The sequence below is a fragment of the Monodelphis domestica genome, chromosome 4 (genome assembly GCF_027887165.1).
Source record: "Monodelphis domestica isolate mMonDom1 chromosome 4, mMonDom1.pri, whole genome shotgun sequence".
Classification (NCBI taxonomy): domain Eukaryota; kingdom Metazoa; phylum Chordata; class Mammalia; order Didelphimorphia; family Didelphidae; genus Monodelphis; species Monodelphis domestica.
In genome coordinates, this window is record NC_077230.1 from 10,189,508 (window position 1) to 10,205,506 (window position 15,999).

The 15,999-nt window shown below is 38.8% G+C and overlaps 1 protein-coding gene across 4 annotated transcripts in view; it reads right to left on the reverse strand.

The window, feature by feature from the left end:
- The window catches only part of HSF2BP (heat shock transcription factor 2 binding protein), a 128,115-nt gene that overhangs the window by 81,431 nt on the left and 30,685 nt on the right, over positions 1 to 15,999 (reverse strand). The gene's annotated exons all lie outside the window — the stretch shown is intronic.

Sequence of the window (15,999 nt, forward strand, 5' to 3'; positions counted from 1 at the left end):
CTGCTTTTTTGCATTTGTGTGCTATGTTTCTGTGACCTAATGTATGGTCAATTTTTGTGAATGTGCCATGTGGTGCTGAGAAGAAGGTGTATTCCTTTTTATCCCTATTTATTTTTCTCCATATGTCTATTAATTCTAATTTTTCTAAGATTTCATTCACTTCTTTTACCTCTTTCTTATTTATTTTTTGATTTGATTTATCTAAATTTGATAATGGTTGGTTTAAGTCTCCCACTAGTATGGTTTTATTGTCTATTTCTTCCTTCAATTCTCCTAGTTTCTCCATTAGAAATTTGGGTGCTATATTATTTGGTGCATACATGTTGATTAATGATATTTCCTCATTGTCTAGAGTCCCTTTTAACAAAATATAATTACCTTCCCTATCCCTTTTGATCAGGTCTATTTTTGCATTGGCTTTATCAGATATCATGATTACCACTCCTGCCTTCTTTCTATCAGTTGAGGCCCAGAAGGTCTTACTCCATCCTTTAATTCTGACCTTGTGGGTGTCAACCCGCCTCATGTGTGTTTCTTGAAGACAACATATGGTAGGGTTTTGGATTCTAATCCATTCAGCTATTCGTCTACGTTTTATGGGTGAGTTCATCCCATTCACGTTCAAAGTTATGATTGTCATTTGTGGACTCCCTGGCATTTTGATTGCCTTCCCTAATTCTAACCTTTTCTTCTTCGGCTCTACCTTTTAGTCCAGTGATTTACTTTGAATCAGTCCCCCTTGTCCCCTCCCTTGATGTTTCCCTTTTTAGTCCCTCCCTTTTTGTTCCCTCCCCCTCCCCCCTCTCTTTCCCTCCCTTTTTGTTCTCCCTCTCCCCCTCCCCCCCTTGGTTTTCCCTTCTCCTTACCCTTGTTGGGTAAGATAGAATTCAAGATCCCAATGGATCTGGATGTTTTTCCCTCTCAGAGTTGATTTCCCTGAGATTGAGGTTTAAGTAAACCCCCCCCCTCTTCCTCTCCTTCTTATAGGAGTTTTCTTCCCCTCCCCTTCCCCTGTGAATCTTTGTGTGAGAACCATTATTCTATTTGGTCTTTCTTTACCCCCTATTTATACATTACATTTTCCCCACATATTAGTATACATAGGTTGATATAAATGTAGTCCTTATAGAAGAGAGTTTGAGTAAAAGAAGATAACATTTTTCCCCTTTCCTTAATATTTACCTTTTCAGGTATTCCTTGCTCTTTGATTTTCGGTATCAAACTTTCCACAGAGCTCTGGTCTTTTCTTTGCAAAAAGTTGGAAGTCTTCTATTTTGTTGAATGCCCATACTTTCCCTTGGAAGTATATAGTCAGTTTTGCTGGGTAGCTGATTCTTGGTTGGAGACCCAGCTCTCTTGCCTTTCTGAAGATCATGTTCCATGCCTTACGATCATTCAGCGTAGAACTTGCAAGGTCTTGTGTGACCCTGATTGGCATTCCTTTATATCTAAATTGTCTTTTTCTGGCTTCCTGTAGGATTTTTTCTTTTGTTTGATAGCTTTGGAATTTGGCAATTACATTCCTGGGAGTTGTCTTTTGGGGGTTTGGTGTAGAAGGTGTTCTGTGAGCTCTGTCAGTGGATGTATTGCCCCCTTGTTCTAGAATCTCTGGGCAATTTTCTTTGATTATATCTTGTATCACCATGTCCAGTTTGGTGTTTATTTCTGGCTTTTCTGGGAGTCCAATTATTCTTAAATTTTCTCTTCTCCCCCTGTTTTCCAGATCTATCACCTTGTCGGTGAGATATTTTATGTTCTCTTCTAATTTCTTGGTGTTTTGGCTTTGCTTTATTAGTTCTTGCTTTAAAGCCTGGTTTTCTTTTACAGTTTGGTCAAACTGGTTTTGTAGATGCGTGAATTTCTTTTGCATCATTTCCCACTTTTCCTCCCAGAGGGCTTCCATCTTTTTGGTCCTTTCTGATTCAAATTCTTCATGGGTTTGTGGAGAGTTTCTATTTCCTTTGGAAGATTTTGGAGAATTTTCTTGTATATCTTCTTCTATCTGCTCTGTATTTTGTATTTTGGCTCCATAGAATGTGTCCAGAGTCGCCCCTTTCTTCTTATTTTTCTTGGTATTTTGGGGCTTCTGTGCTTCTGTGGAGTTTGTCATCTCTGAACGTGGAGGATTGGCTTGATCAGAGGCTTTAGTCCTGGGCAGATGTTGGTTCTATGAGCGTTCCCTGGGTTAAACTGAATATGCCTCACTGGAACTGGAATGGAAGGGTCGGACCATGAGGCCACACTCTCCCCCTGGCTCGGTTTCCGGAAGTTGCCTTCAGAATCCCTGGCCGTGAGGCTGTTTCGTCGGCCTGCGGGGGGATGGGCTGCCGCTTCCCCAAGCTCCGAGAGCACAGACTTTCACTGAGACTTGGATAGCAGGATCCAGCCCGTGAGGCTGTCTTGCCCGCCCTGAGGGTTGCTGTTGTTTTGACCAGCTCTCTGCAGCGGAGGCCCCAGGCAGTAACTTTCACCCGGACCGAAGGCTCTTTGCAGCGGAGGCCCCAGGCAGTAACTTTCACCCGGACCGACCGGCTCTTTGACCAACCGGCTCTTTGCAGCGGAAGCCCCAGGCAGTAACTTTCACCCGGACTGGGACTTGGGTAGAAGACCCTGAGGGTTGTTGTTCCTCAGACCCTGCTCTCTGAGCCCTGCGCGGCTGCCACTTCCGGGAGCCTTGGACTCTGCGCTCCTACCCCTGAGGTCCGAGGGATCTCGGGTTCTGGCTTTTAAGGGGAGCCGTACCTTTTGAACCGGGTCCAGGTCCAGGAGGAGGGTTCCCAGGGTCTGTGCTGTTGATCGTTTTGAATTTCGGCGCCTTAGGAGCTTCTAGTTTGAGATCGGTCGGGAAGGGTTTTCCGGAGATCTGAACTTCAGCTTTCTCTAAGCCGCCATCTTAACCGGAAGTTTTTCCTCCTATTTTTAATCGGATTAATCTATTATATTCTTTTTAAGCCCTTATTTTACTTATCATTTTAATGATTTTTTTGCTTTTAATTTTATTGATCTCTTAATTTCCAGAATTTGACCATTATTATCCTTTATTTCTTAGTCTAATGTTTTGTTTTGTGCCCAATTCATGTAATTATTCTCTCTTTTGCTCAAGAAAGTATTTAGAGAGAAAAAGTTTACACTAAAAGACTTCTTTAGCGGCATCTCAGCTGTTTGAATGTGGTGTCTCATTGTAGCCACTTTCTTTAATGAAATGTCCTGTTCCTTTAAGTCTTTCTTTGAAAAGCTCTTTATTGAATATACTTTTTATTGTACTATAATGTGTTTAGTCTGTAGACACTGTGGTTGGGGCTGGCTAGAAGCATAGCAGAAGAAGCACCAATTGTGGGATATGGGGCACCAGCAGCAGAAGCAGTCAAGCACCCAGGAATAACAACCTGGTCAGAAAGGAGATTGGTTGCTATTTGCCAAGTTTTTTGGCCAGTATCCAGTTCCTGCTCATAGTTTCAGGGTGGAGAGAAATGGTCAAAAACATGAGGGAGCATGTAGACCAAGAGGACAATGACCAGACCTGTCCCTGGATTATGCCATTTTGGATGCACAGAAAACTTAGAGATGTCCATTGAGCTATAAAAGCAGAAAAAACTCATAAAAACAAGCTCAGGCCAGACATGCTCATCCCCAGAGATGGGCAGAGAAAAGTCCAAAGTCAAGAAACAGGCAGGGGAGATGAGCAAACAACCAAAACAAGAACCAGACCATAAAAAGCTACTATGAAAACTATATTACAAAGCAGCAGTCATCAAAACAATTTGGTACTGGCTAAGAAACAGAAAGGAAGATCAGTGGAATAGACTGGGGGAAAGCGACCTCAGCAAGACAGTATACGATAAACCCAAAGATCCCAGCTTTTGGGACAAAAATCCACTATTCGATAAAAACTGCTGGGAAAATTGGAAGACAGTGTGGGAGAGACTAGGAATAGATCAACACCTCACACCCTACACCAAGATAAATTCAAAATGGGTGAGTGACTTAAACATAAAGAAGGAAACCATAAGTAAATTGGGCAAACACAGAATAGTATACATGTCAGACCTTTGGGAGGGGAAAGGCTTTAAAACCAAGCAAGATATAGAAAGAATCACAAAATGTAAAATAAATAATTTTGACTACATCAAACTAAAAAGCTTTTGTACAAACAAAACCAATATAACTAAAATCAGAAGGGAAACAACAAATTGGGAAAAAATCTTCATAGAAACCTCTGACAAAGGTTTAATTACTCATATTTATAATGAGCTAAATCAATTGTACAAAAAATCAAGCCATTCTCCAATTGATAAATGGGCAAGGGACATGGATAGGCAGTTCTCAGATAAAGAAATCAAAACTATTAATAAGCACATGACGAAGTGTTCTACATCTCTTATAATCAGAGATGCAAATCAAAACAACTCTGAGGTATCACCTCACACCTAGCAGATTGGCTAACATTACAGCAAAGGAAAGTAATGAATGCTGGAGGGGATGTGGCAAAGTGGGGACACTAATTCATTGCTGGTGGAGTTGTGAATTGATCCAACCATTCTGGAGGGCAATTTGGAACTATGCCCAAAGGGCGACAAAAGAATGTCTACCCTTTGACCCAGCCATAGCACTGCTGGGTCTGTACCCCAAAGAGATAATGGACACAAAGACTTGTACAAAAATATTCATAGCTGCGCTCTTTGTGGTGGCCCAAAACTGGAAAACGAGGAGATGCCCATCAATTGGGGAATGGCTGAACAAACTGTGGTATATGTTGGTGATGGAATACTATTGTGCTAAAAGGAATAATAAAGTGGAGGAGTTCCATGGAGACTGGAACAACCTCCAGGAAGTGATGCAGAGCGAGAGGAGCAGAACCAGGAGAACATTGTACACAGAGACTAATACACTGTGGTATAATCGAACGTAATGGACTTCTCCATTAGTGGCGGTGTAATGTCCCTGAACAACTTGCAGGGATCCAGGAGAAAAAAACACCATTCATAAGCAAAGGATAAACTATGGGAGTGGAAACACCGAGGAAAAGCAACTGCCTGAATACAGAGGTTGAGGGGACATGACAGAGGACAGACTCTAAATGAACACTCTAGTGCAAATACTATCAACAAAGCAATGGGTTCAAATCAAGAAAACATCTAATGCCCAGTGGACTTACGCATCGGCTATGGGGGGTGGGGGGGAGGAAAAGAAAATGATCTTTAACGAATAATGCTTGGAAATGATCAAATAAAATATATTTAAAAAAAAATTTTTTTAAAAAAAAGCTACTATGATGACTCAAGACAAAAATTCAGAAGACAATGACTTGAAAACAATCTCAAAGAAAAAAATGCAGATTGTTCACAAGTATAACCAGAATTTCTGTAAAGAAGAAACAGATATTTTTTAAAGAGCAAAATAAAATTTAAAAATCAATTAAGATTTACAGAGGAAGAGACAACTAGTGGATAGAGAACCAAATCTAGTAGTGGAAGGTCCTGGGTTCAAATAAGGCCTCAGAAACTTCCTCTCCCTTTGTAAGCCTGAGCAAGTCACTTAACCACAGTTGCCTAACCCTTCCTTACCACTCTTCTGCCTAGGAATGGTTTATACTTAGTATTGATTATTTAGTATTGAGAATAGAAAGTAAAGGTTTTAAAAAAAAGATTTATAGAGGAAAAATTACAAAGTGAGAGCAATGAAAGGAAATTATATAACGAGAATTAACAACTTGACAGAAGAGGCATAAAATAACGCCAAAGGAAATAATAACTCCTTAAAAAAATAAGAATGGCCAAATGGCAAAAGAGGTACATTATTGGTGGGGCTTTTACCTATAATCTGATTTCTCTGCTTATCTCTTATCTTGTCCATAATTATTATAATCTTATCTGAAAATAAGATTAATGCTTTTTGGTTTTTTTAGTTCAGCAGAAGAATAATATGTTTTGCTTCTGACTCTCATTTTGACTGGGATTAGGATGAGGTGTCTAGAAAAGCAAGGGGAGCAATGAAGTATAAACAGACCACTTCATCTATAGATTGCAAGTGTCAAGCAAATAACTTCTCTTTCATCACTATCTTATTTGTAAAGGGAGGTCGTAGAAACAAAAGGAGGAAATAGTACAAGTAGACAAATGTAAAGAAATAATCAATTAATAATCATCACCATGAATGGAAATGGAAAGAACTCACCTATAAATTGGAAAAGGAAAGCAAGTTGGAATAGAATGCAGAATTCGACAATACGTTTCTATTTATATGTGTTTATTATATACCTGTATCATAAAGATTTCTACAGACGAGAATAGTTGATACATGACTATTGATGGCTCTGCAGTTGATATAGATAGTTCATCTGACTGAAAGCAAGCTTTCATGTTGGGAGCTGATTGATGAAAGAAAGAAAAGGGAAGAGAGTAAACATTTATATAGTATCTACTATGTTTCAGGCATTGTGTTAAAGTACTTTTAAAAAATGGTACCTCATTTGATCCTCAAAACAACCCTACAAAGTAGGTACTATTATTATTCCAACTTTACAATTGAGGAAACTGAGGAAACAGCTTCAATGACTCATCCAAAGTCATATGGCTAATAAGTATCTAAGGCCAAATTTGATCTTAGATCTTCCTGACTCCAGGCTCAGAACTCTATCCTCTTTGCCACCAGATACATCCAGTGCTGTGTGAAGCTATCTGGGGAAAGGATGCCTTGCTTTCTAGTGCTATCTACAACTTGAAAGAGGGTAAATTCTCCAGTTATTTGCTTTTGTTGCATTTTATAACTCAAGAAGAGATACTGCCTTAAAGGCAATAAGTAGAAAACAAACCTGAAACGCTTTGTAGATCCCAGGCCTATCAAAGTTCTTAAAATTCCAAGCTTAAAGATGATGTTAGCTAAAGGATCTCAGCACTGCTTTGTGGGCTTGAAAGTAGTAGAGAAGTTTTGTGTCTAGTAGGAGAGTAGAGAGGCTTAGAAGAGAAGGATAGCCCTGCCCAGCAGAAGACATGGTACTGATCACTAGCTAAAAAGATTACTCATATCTAAGCTGATAGTGGCCAGAGTTTCAAGTTGCCCCCAAATATATGGACACTCTCAGGTACCTCTCTGCTAGGTATCTGTACGTTTGTGCCTCTTCTCTGGCCCACAGACATTATACACATTGATTGAAGAATGTGACCTAGGTTTAGGTATGGACTGTTACGCTTTGATTATTCCTGTCTTTGCCTTCTATTTAATAGTAAACATTATGTTATTGTTCTTGATTTTGCTGTTTGATGTTTAAGAGTTAATGGCATTACTGTGACTGATTTGTAGAAACAGGAATCACACCAGTGGAGATTCAGGAACTACAGTAGCAAGTAGCAAGACTATGTCCTGAAATAATGTGGTAGCACCACAGCCAGTCACAATAGGGAACCCCCCCAAGTAACCAGTAAAATGAATGCGTGAACCCCAAGAGATAAATGCTGGGTTCATGTAATATATCAGAAGCCATATGCCAAGCTTTTTAGATTGGAAGAAAGATTATAGCCAGTCCCTTCCAATATCACTCTAACAAGTTGACTTCTAAAACCACAATTCCTTCTGTGTAGTTCACTCAAGACACTAAGTAAAGCCTCCTCGTAAAGTCTCCTTTTATCCTTTATAGGAGATAAAGGTTTAAACTGTTCCACCAGCAAAAAAGTCCCAACTTCTTTTTTGCTCTCTTCTCTAGTTTCTCTCAAACATCTTTATTAACTTCAGCTTCTCTGTTTCTCCACAGCCATGACAGAAATCTCTCTAGATAACCAGTTAAGACTACTACTCTAACCTTCTCTGATGAGACAATAGCAATCACTGAAGGAGAGACCTATGAAACCAGTGTCACACGTGTACAGGACCCTGCACCAGGAAGTTTGGAAAATATAAGTATAAAAAAAAAAACAGTCACTGACACTTTCGGGGGACCTTAAGCAAAGCACTTAATATCTCTGGGCTTAGTTATCTCAGCTATCAATTGAGAGAATTTGTTCATAAGAGGGATAATGTCCTTTCAGATCTAAAAAGGGCAGGTAGGTGGCACACTTACCAGTTCCCTCTGGGTTGTCTCTGGGCAGGTCACTAAACCCTATTTATCTCAGTTTCTTCATCCATAAAATAAGCTGGAGAAAGAAATGGCAAACAACTCCAGTATCTGTGCCAAGAAAATCCCAAATAGGGCCACTAAAGTCAGACACGTCTGACTGAACAATAAAATATTGCTAATTTACCTCAAAACCAATCTAATTAAACTGCTTGTTCAAAGCTTTTGCTTGTCACCTTCCTGATCCTGATACAAGACAATCTGAATATTTCATGCAAAGGTAAATAAAACATACAATGTGGCACAAATAAATTTTGGAAGAGTTCAAGTAAAAATTATTATATCCGTTGTACCTAACAAGTAGCTGAGTCCATGCGTAGATGAAAAAATATAGCTCATATCTGTTTTGCTTTCAAGGTCTGAGAAATGTTCCACATGTTTTGTCACATTTATATCTATTTTTCAGCTGAGGAGATTGAGGCTGAGAGAAGCTAAGCAATTTGCTCCAGGGTGATGAATGTACTTCCTAAGAATGTGAGCAGGATTCAAACTTGAGTCTTCCAGACCCTCAGTCCAGATCTCTACCTACTAGGAATGGATATTTTCATTCCTGAAGGGAAAACAGAAGTAAGTTGGAAACATGGTACAAGTAGATGTCACAGTTGAAAAGGTTCTTTAAGAAAGCAGCCTTGGATAGTGAGAGGAACATGAAAGTACTAGTGCTAGAAAGGCAGCAATAAGCAAGAAGACTGAAGTCTGAGAGGAACCTCCCAGGCTCTTATCTTGGGCAAGCACGGAATATTTGCTTGGAAAGAAAGTACATCATGTGCTTTGTGGCATCTCTTTTCTTTTTAGATAAAATCTTTATAGTTTACTTATAGGTTCTTGACTGTTCAGAGATTTGAAGCCACCAAGGTCTAAGTGGAATATATTTTATACCCACGCTGAAGTACATATTTTTGCATTTTGAAACTTAAAACAGAGAAAGAAGGTCTAGATGGCTTTTATAAGTAAATTCCAATAAATGGTTTAAAACTAAATGATTCCTATGCTTGCTCTTGCTGTTCAGTCATATCCAACTTGTGACCTCATATAGGGTTTTCTTAGCAAATATAGTGGAGTGGCTTGCCATTTCCTACTCCAGCTCACTTTTCAGACAAAGAAACAGAGATTAACAAGGTTAAGTGGCTTGCCCAGTGTTGCAATGGAACCAGAGACACAGCTAGTGTGTGAATCAGGATTTGAACTCAGGTCTTCCTAATTCCAGGCCAAGTACTATACTCATCACATCCCCTACCTGCCCAAATTCCCATACTACAAAAAAATTATCCATTAAGAGTACAATGAATACATGGATACAAAAATTTTACATTAGCAAAATAGTTAATATAATTATTCATTAATCTTTTTTTTAATTTCCATATGATTATAAAAATAGAATCAGAAAAAAGTTTTTGGAAAAATATCGCACTCACTTATGTATAGTAGGCCTCAAAGTGCTTTTCTTACTCTGAAGTAGAAAAATACTAGAAGCTTTTCCAGTGGGAACAGAGATAAATCAAAGGTTCCCCTTTCTCTTCATTATATGTCTACATGGAAAGAGAATATCTGAAACTCTCAAAAATTACTCTTAGTAGGGGGCAATTGGGTAACTCAGTAGATTGAGATCTACACCTAGAGACAGGAGGTCCTGGGTTCAAATCTGGCCTCAGACACTTTTTAGCTGTGTGACCCTGGGCAAGTCACCTGACCCCCATTGCCTAGCCCTTACCACTCTTCTGCCTTGGAGCCAATACACAGTATTGATTCCAAGATGGAAGGTGAGGGTTTAAAAACATTTTACTCTTAGTAGTAGAGAAGATAGAAGGAATTTACTCAGAAAGAGGGTGGGGAAGTAAGCTGATTATAATGATATGATGTATATGAGTGATTATATAAGATGGTATGATAAGTATGTAAATGTGATATGAAATATGCATGTATGACATGTATGCATGTGAATGGTATGTAAAAATCAAGGGGTGAAAGAGAGGGTTGCATTGAGAGAAAAGGGAAGAGATAGAATGGGGTAAATTATATAACAAAGCGGCATGAAGAATCATTGTAGAAAGGGGAGGATAAAGGTGGTGACAGGCAATGCTTAAACTTTACTCTCATCGTAACTGGCTCAGAGAGGGAAAAGCAAATACGCTCAGTGGGGATTAGAATTCTACCACCCTACAGAGAAGTAGAAAGGGAATAAGCCAAGGGAAGGGGGAGGTCATTGAAGAAAGGGGAAAATGGGGGGCGGGGGAACAACAAAAAGCAAAATACTGGTGAGGAGAAACAGCAAAAGGGAATAAAACAGGAACTAAAGGTGATAATATGGTAGAGGGCAATATACTGTTAGTAATCATAACTCTGAATATGAAGAGGATGAACTCACCCATGAAACAGAAGGGATAGTAAAGTGGATTAAAAACCAGAATCCTACTATATGTTGTTTCCAAGGAATACATTTGAGGCAGGGCGATACACATAGATTAAAGGTAAAAGGCTGGAGCAGAATGTATTATGCATCATCTAAAGTAAAAAAAGCAGGAGTAGCAATCACGACACCAGACAAAGCCAAAGTAGAAATTGATCTGATTAAAAGAGATAAGGAAGGAAATTACATTTTTTCTAAAGCGTATATATAAATAATATAGTAATGTAATAAAAAATGTATATATATAAACAATAAAGTAATGTCATTACTAAACATTTATGCACCATGCATTGGTATAGCATCTAGATTTCTAAAGGAGAAATTAAAGGAATTTAAGGAGGAAATAAATAGTAAGACCATACAAGTGGGGGATCTCAACCTTCCCCTTTCAGAACTATATAAATTGAACCCAAAAAAAAAATAAATAAGAAAGAAGGGAAGTGAATGAAATGTTAGAAAAATTAGAATTAATAGATATATGGAGAAAATTTAACAGGGATAATTTAAAGTAGTAAATCATACATAAATCAACAAAAATCAGTAGTATTTAGTACTAACACAACTAGTCAGAGATGATCAAAAGAGAAATGTCATTCAATATAAGCACTCTTTACAGAAATAAAAGAATATTTAAATTATTGAATAAGCATTAATTTCTCATTGTTGGGAGCCCTAATATAAAATGAATTCACATATTTATCCCTAAATCAATCAAGCCACATAGTGATCACTTTATAGAAATATTTGGAATTTATAACAAAATTTATATGAAGGAGCAAATCCCAAGTATTGTCAAGGAAAGACAGCATTGCATTCTCAATCTCATATTATACTCTAAAAGGTGCTTTCAATAGCCCCAAGGTGAGCCCACCCCCAAAGTCCATCATTTCAACTTAAACAGTCTCCTGATGATGCTATATGATAAGTACGAGAACAAAAGTTGCAGGTGATCCATAGAACAATGGAAAGATTTATGGTAGACACCAAAACCCTACTGTGGCATGTTTCCAAATATGATCTATTCACCAGAAGTAGCATAAGAAAACATATTATGATAAAGAGTAGTAGATCAACCATGTTGCCTAAGAGGTCAAACCATGGTCAAAATGAGTACCACATTGGTATCCACAAAATATACCTCCATTTTTATTGAGTAAATCTTCCAAAGAAGTTGTGTGGAAAAGCATGGACAAGAATGGCATATGGTGACATGTGGATGGGCTACAGTGTTCACTAATGATATACCCATATTGACGAGATTAGAGATCCAGGGAACTAAAGGAGCATAAAAGACTTTATAAATATTTTTTTCCTTATGATAATCTTATAATCCTGAGAATAAAGTGTTAAAAAAATTCACAAAAACATCTAAAAAGGAATTGAAACTTTTAAAATGTTTTATTGATGCTTTTTTACATTACTATGACTTCCCAATCACAATCCACACATACAGCAGAACCTTCCCTTGTTAAAAAAAAAAATAAAACAATACATTAACCAAAGAATTAAGATTTGCTATTGGCCAATGTTTCTGAATTAATTCTTCATGACATTCATTATGACAATCAGTCATATCACAAAATTGTCCCTAGTCCCCCTCCCCAATATTTTATTGGACAAAAAGAAAGGATAATGTATATATGTATATATGCAGATATATCATCTGTATGGGGTGCTCAGGGAGGGGTAGTATCTCTGGTATGGAGGGCTTGTCGTGCCCTCCTAGGGCAGCTCTCCAGCCTCTGACCCCTACCTGACACCCAGCTCTCACTGGTGGCTCCCAGTAGCTGCTAGCATGCGGCAGCAGCCACACCCCGGGCAACAGCTTCGACAGGCCGGCCAAACCTTGTGAGGGTAGCCATCGGGTCGTCGTCGACCCCTGGTGAACCAGGGCTTTGCTCACCCAGCATGTGAAGACTGCTTCTGTGGAACAGGCAGAAGAAACCAACAAGAAGGTTCAATGGCTGAGATGGCGACACAGCAAAGCACTGTGGAGTGCTCTGGGCGTGTTGGGGCACAAAAGACAACACGGCCATCCAATGCAGCTGAGGAAGACTCCAGGTGTAACGACTTTTCGTGCCACTGGACCCAGGCTTCCAGCACCGAGAGAGCGGGACTGTCTCTGCACCGACTTTTCCACTTAAATCTCCTTCACGCACAAGTGTCTTTGTGCACACTCATCTACATCACAGATGAAAGCGCACAAAGACAATCATCATCCTTGGTTACGGAGAGACTACTACTAGCATCAGTTAGTAGGATATACAGAGTGTTCAGGAAAGACTAGTACCTCTGGCATGAAGGTTTTCTAAGCCCTTTTCAGAGCTGATTTCCTCCTTTAGTGTCTACCTGCCACCCAGCTCACCTCTGGTTCCAAAGAAGTTGTAGCACGTATACTATCCACATCCTAACAAATCATCTTGGCAGATGGGCTAAACTAGGTAGAGGGTAACCAATAGGCTTCAAAACCATCCATGAGTTGGTTGTCTACCCCAGAAATGTGAAGAATTCCCCTGATAGAATGAGAGGATGAAAGTGGCTAAAGCAGACACTGTGGAGTACTTAGAGATTGGTTAAAGAGCAAAGATGTTAAGATCATCCACTGCATCCCAAGCAAAGGGAGGGAGAAAGAGATTTTGGAACTTGAAATTTTAAAAAATGAATGTTAAAAAATTTAATGAAATTAGAAAATATTTAATTAAATAGTTTTTTTTTCTGGGTTATATATGTATTATCACATAAAACATTTCCTTATTATTCATTTTAAGTGAATAATCTTATAAAATCAAAACCCTAAATCATATACCCAAATAAACAAGTGATAAATCATATGTTTTCATCTGTATTTCTATTCCAACAATTCTTTGGAACTGAATAGCATCCTTTTTCATAAGTCCCTCAGAATTTTCCTGGATCACTGTATTGCTATAAGTAGCAAAATCAGTCACATTTGATTATTCCCCTATATTTCAGTTACTGTATAAAATGTTCTCCTGGTTCTGCTTATTTCACTCTGCATCCGTTCATGTAGGTCTTTTCAGTTCTTTCTGAAATCATCCTGTCCATCATTCCTTATAGCACAATAGTTTTCCATCCCCATCATATACCACAATTTGTTCAGTCATTCCCCAATTGAGGGACATGCCTTTAATTTCCAATTCTTTGCCATCACAAAAAGCACAGCTATAAATATTTTTGTATGAAAAGGTCCTTTCCCATTTTTTATCTCTTTGGGAAACAGACCTAGTAGTGGCATTAAAAGGTATACTATTCTTTTAATAGCCCTTTGGGCATAATTCCCAAATTGCCCTCTAGAATGGTTAGATCAATTCACAACTCCACCAGCAAAGAGTTAATGTCCAAATTTTGCCACATTCTCTCCAACAATGTGAAATAAGTATTAAAAAAAAAAAAGCAAATTGCCCCCTCTATCACTTATCTTCAATTCCTCCCTAGAAATACAGTAAAAGATGTTGGCTTAGAAGCGGCAAATGCGAACACCTCTCTGACTATCCTATACAAATCTTAAAAGACAGAAATCCAAATCCAACAACAAGACAAGAGTCACAGGATTCACCTGCTGAACATAACTTAAAGGTAGGCAGAGTCGGTTTCCCTGGTATAAGGGAGAGACTGGACACACACACACACCCATCCTCCACCTACTGCTCTGAGACCTGCAATCAGACTAGGGCTGACTGTGGGATTCCCAGGCAGGGGCTGCAATCTGTAAAGGAGCACTTCAGATCCATTCGAGGTCCAAGGCTCTGACAGTGGCTGGCAGCCTACAGACAATTTCTTCCTAAAGTAGGAAAGTAGGTGCCTTCCTTATTATTATCTACAAACATGCCCATGTCTCCCCATCATCATTCATTTGATGTTTCCATCCTTGATGCCATCCTATTTCTCTTCTTCCCATTGTAGTAAATTCCTTGAAAAGGCCCTTTACAATAGGTGCCTCTCCTTTCACTCTCTTCTTAAATCTCTTTTTCAGTCTAACTTTTGACCTCATCATTCCACTGAAACTGCTCTTTTCAAACTTGCCAATGATCTCCTATTAATCAAATTCAATGGCCTTTTCTCAATCCTCATTCTTCTTGACTTCTCTGCAGCCTCTGGTACTACTGATTACTCTCTCTTCCTTGATACTCTCTTCTCTCTGGGTTTTCAAAACACCATTCTCTTGGTTCTCCTTCTTCCTATCTGACCACCCTCCCTCAAGTTGCCCTGGGTCTTCTTCTCTTCTCCTTCTGTGCTACTTCATATGGTGACCTCAGTAGTCCCTCCTCGGATGGAATTATTATGATAATTCTCCTATCTTCTAACCAAAAACTGACCTCCATTTTTCCATCTCCAGTTATCTTTCAGAAATCTCAAACTGGAGGTCAAGTGGACATCCTAAACTCAACATATCCAAACTGAACTATCTTTTCTCCTAAACTGCCCCTCCACTCCACAACTTCCCTATTACTGTTTTGGGTTTTTTTAAACCTTACTCTCTGTCTTAGAATTGATGGTAAGTATTAGTCCCAATCCTAGTACCTTCTTTCTTTTCATTATCACCTGCTTACCTTTTATTTGTCTTGTCTGTACAGATGTGTTTTTTGATACATCCCCATTAGATTATGAGCTTCTTGAGGTCAAGGATAGTTGTTTGCCTCTTTTTGTATACCCAGTGCTAAGCACAATGCTTGACAAACAACAGGCATTTAATTAGTGTTTATTGACTGTCCTAACATCACAAGGATACTAGCTGAGCAATCTGGCTATCCAATCACCATTTTTTGTTCTTGTCATGTGACTATATCATCTCTTCTGGTCCAACAATACCTTGATGATATCCTCTACTCATGTCCATCTTCAGAGTTTCTCATTGGTTATGTGTTGGTTATATGGCATAGCCAAATACTGATTGTATGTCACATAGGGTAGACAGCCTGCTTATTACATTCATCAGCTCCTCCTATCCTCTGTGTGATTTCATTTTTACTTCTTTAGCAGCAGTGGTATTCCACGTCTCCGGAACACGTCCATAGGACACCACCAGTTAAATGTTAGTACTGAAAAGAGGCCTGTGCTTTCATGAGAAGCTTGTTGGTCAAAAAGAATTTCTCAATTTCCCAAGAGAAATCCAGCCTGCTTTCCTCCTCTATTTAAATTCTGAGTCTAATTCATTGTTCTAATTATACTATCTTGCTCAGATATACAGTATATGCTAATGAACAGTCTCAAGACAATGTCTCATCCAAATTCATGTTGAAATCTGGACAATGAATATTTTCATTTGGAGGTCTTTCTTTTGTGGGTGGAGAGGCCAAAATATTTTGAGTGATTATAACTCTCTTCCAAGAAGTTCTGTAACTGAGAGGGGAGAGGGCAGGGGAAAGGACCTCAAACTCTCCCAGGAATAAAGGGATTCCGTGCTATAATCTCCTCCATTACAGTGATGAATCCCTTTGGCAATCATATATCTCTTTGTTTTAAG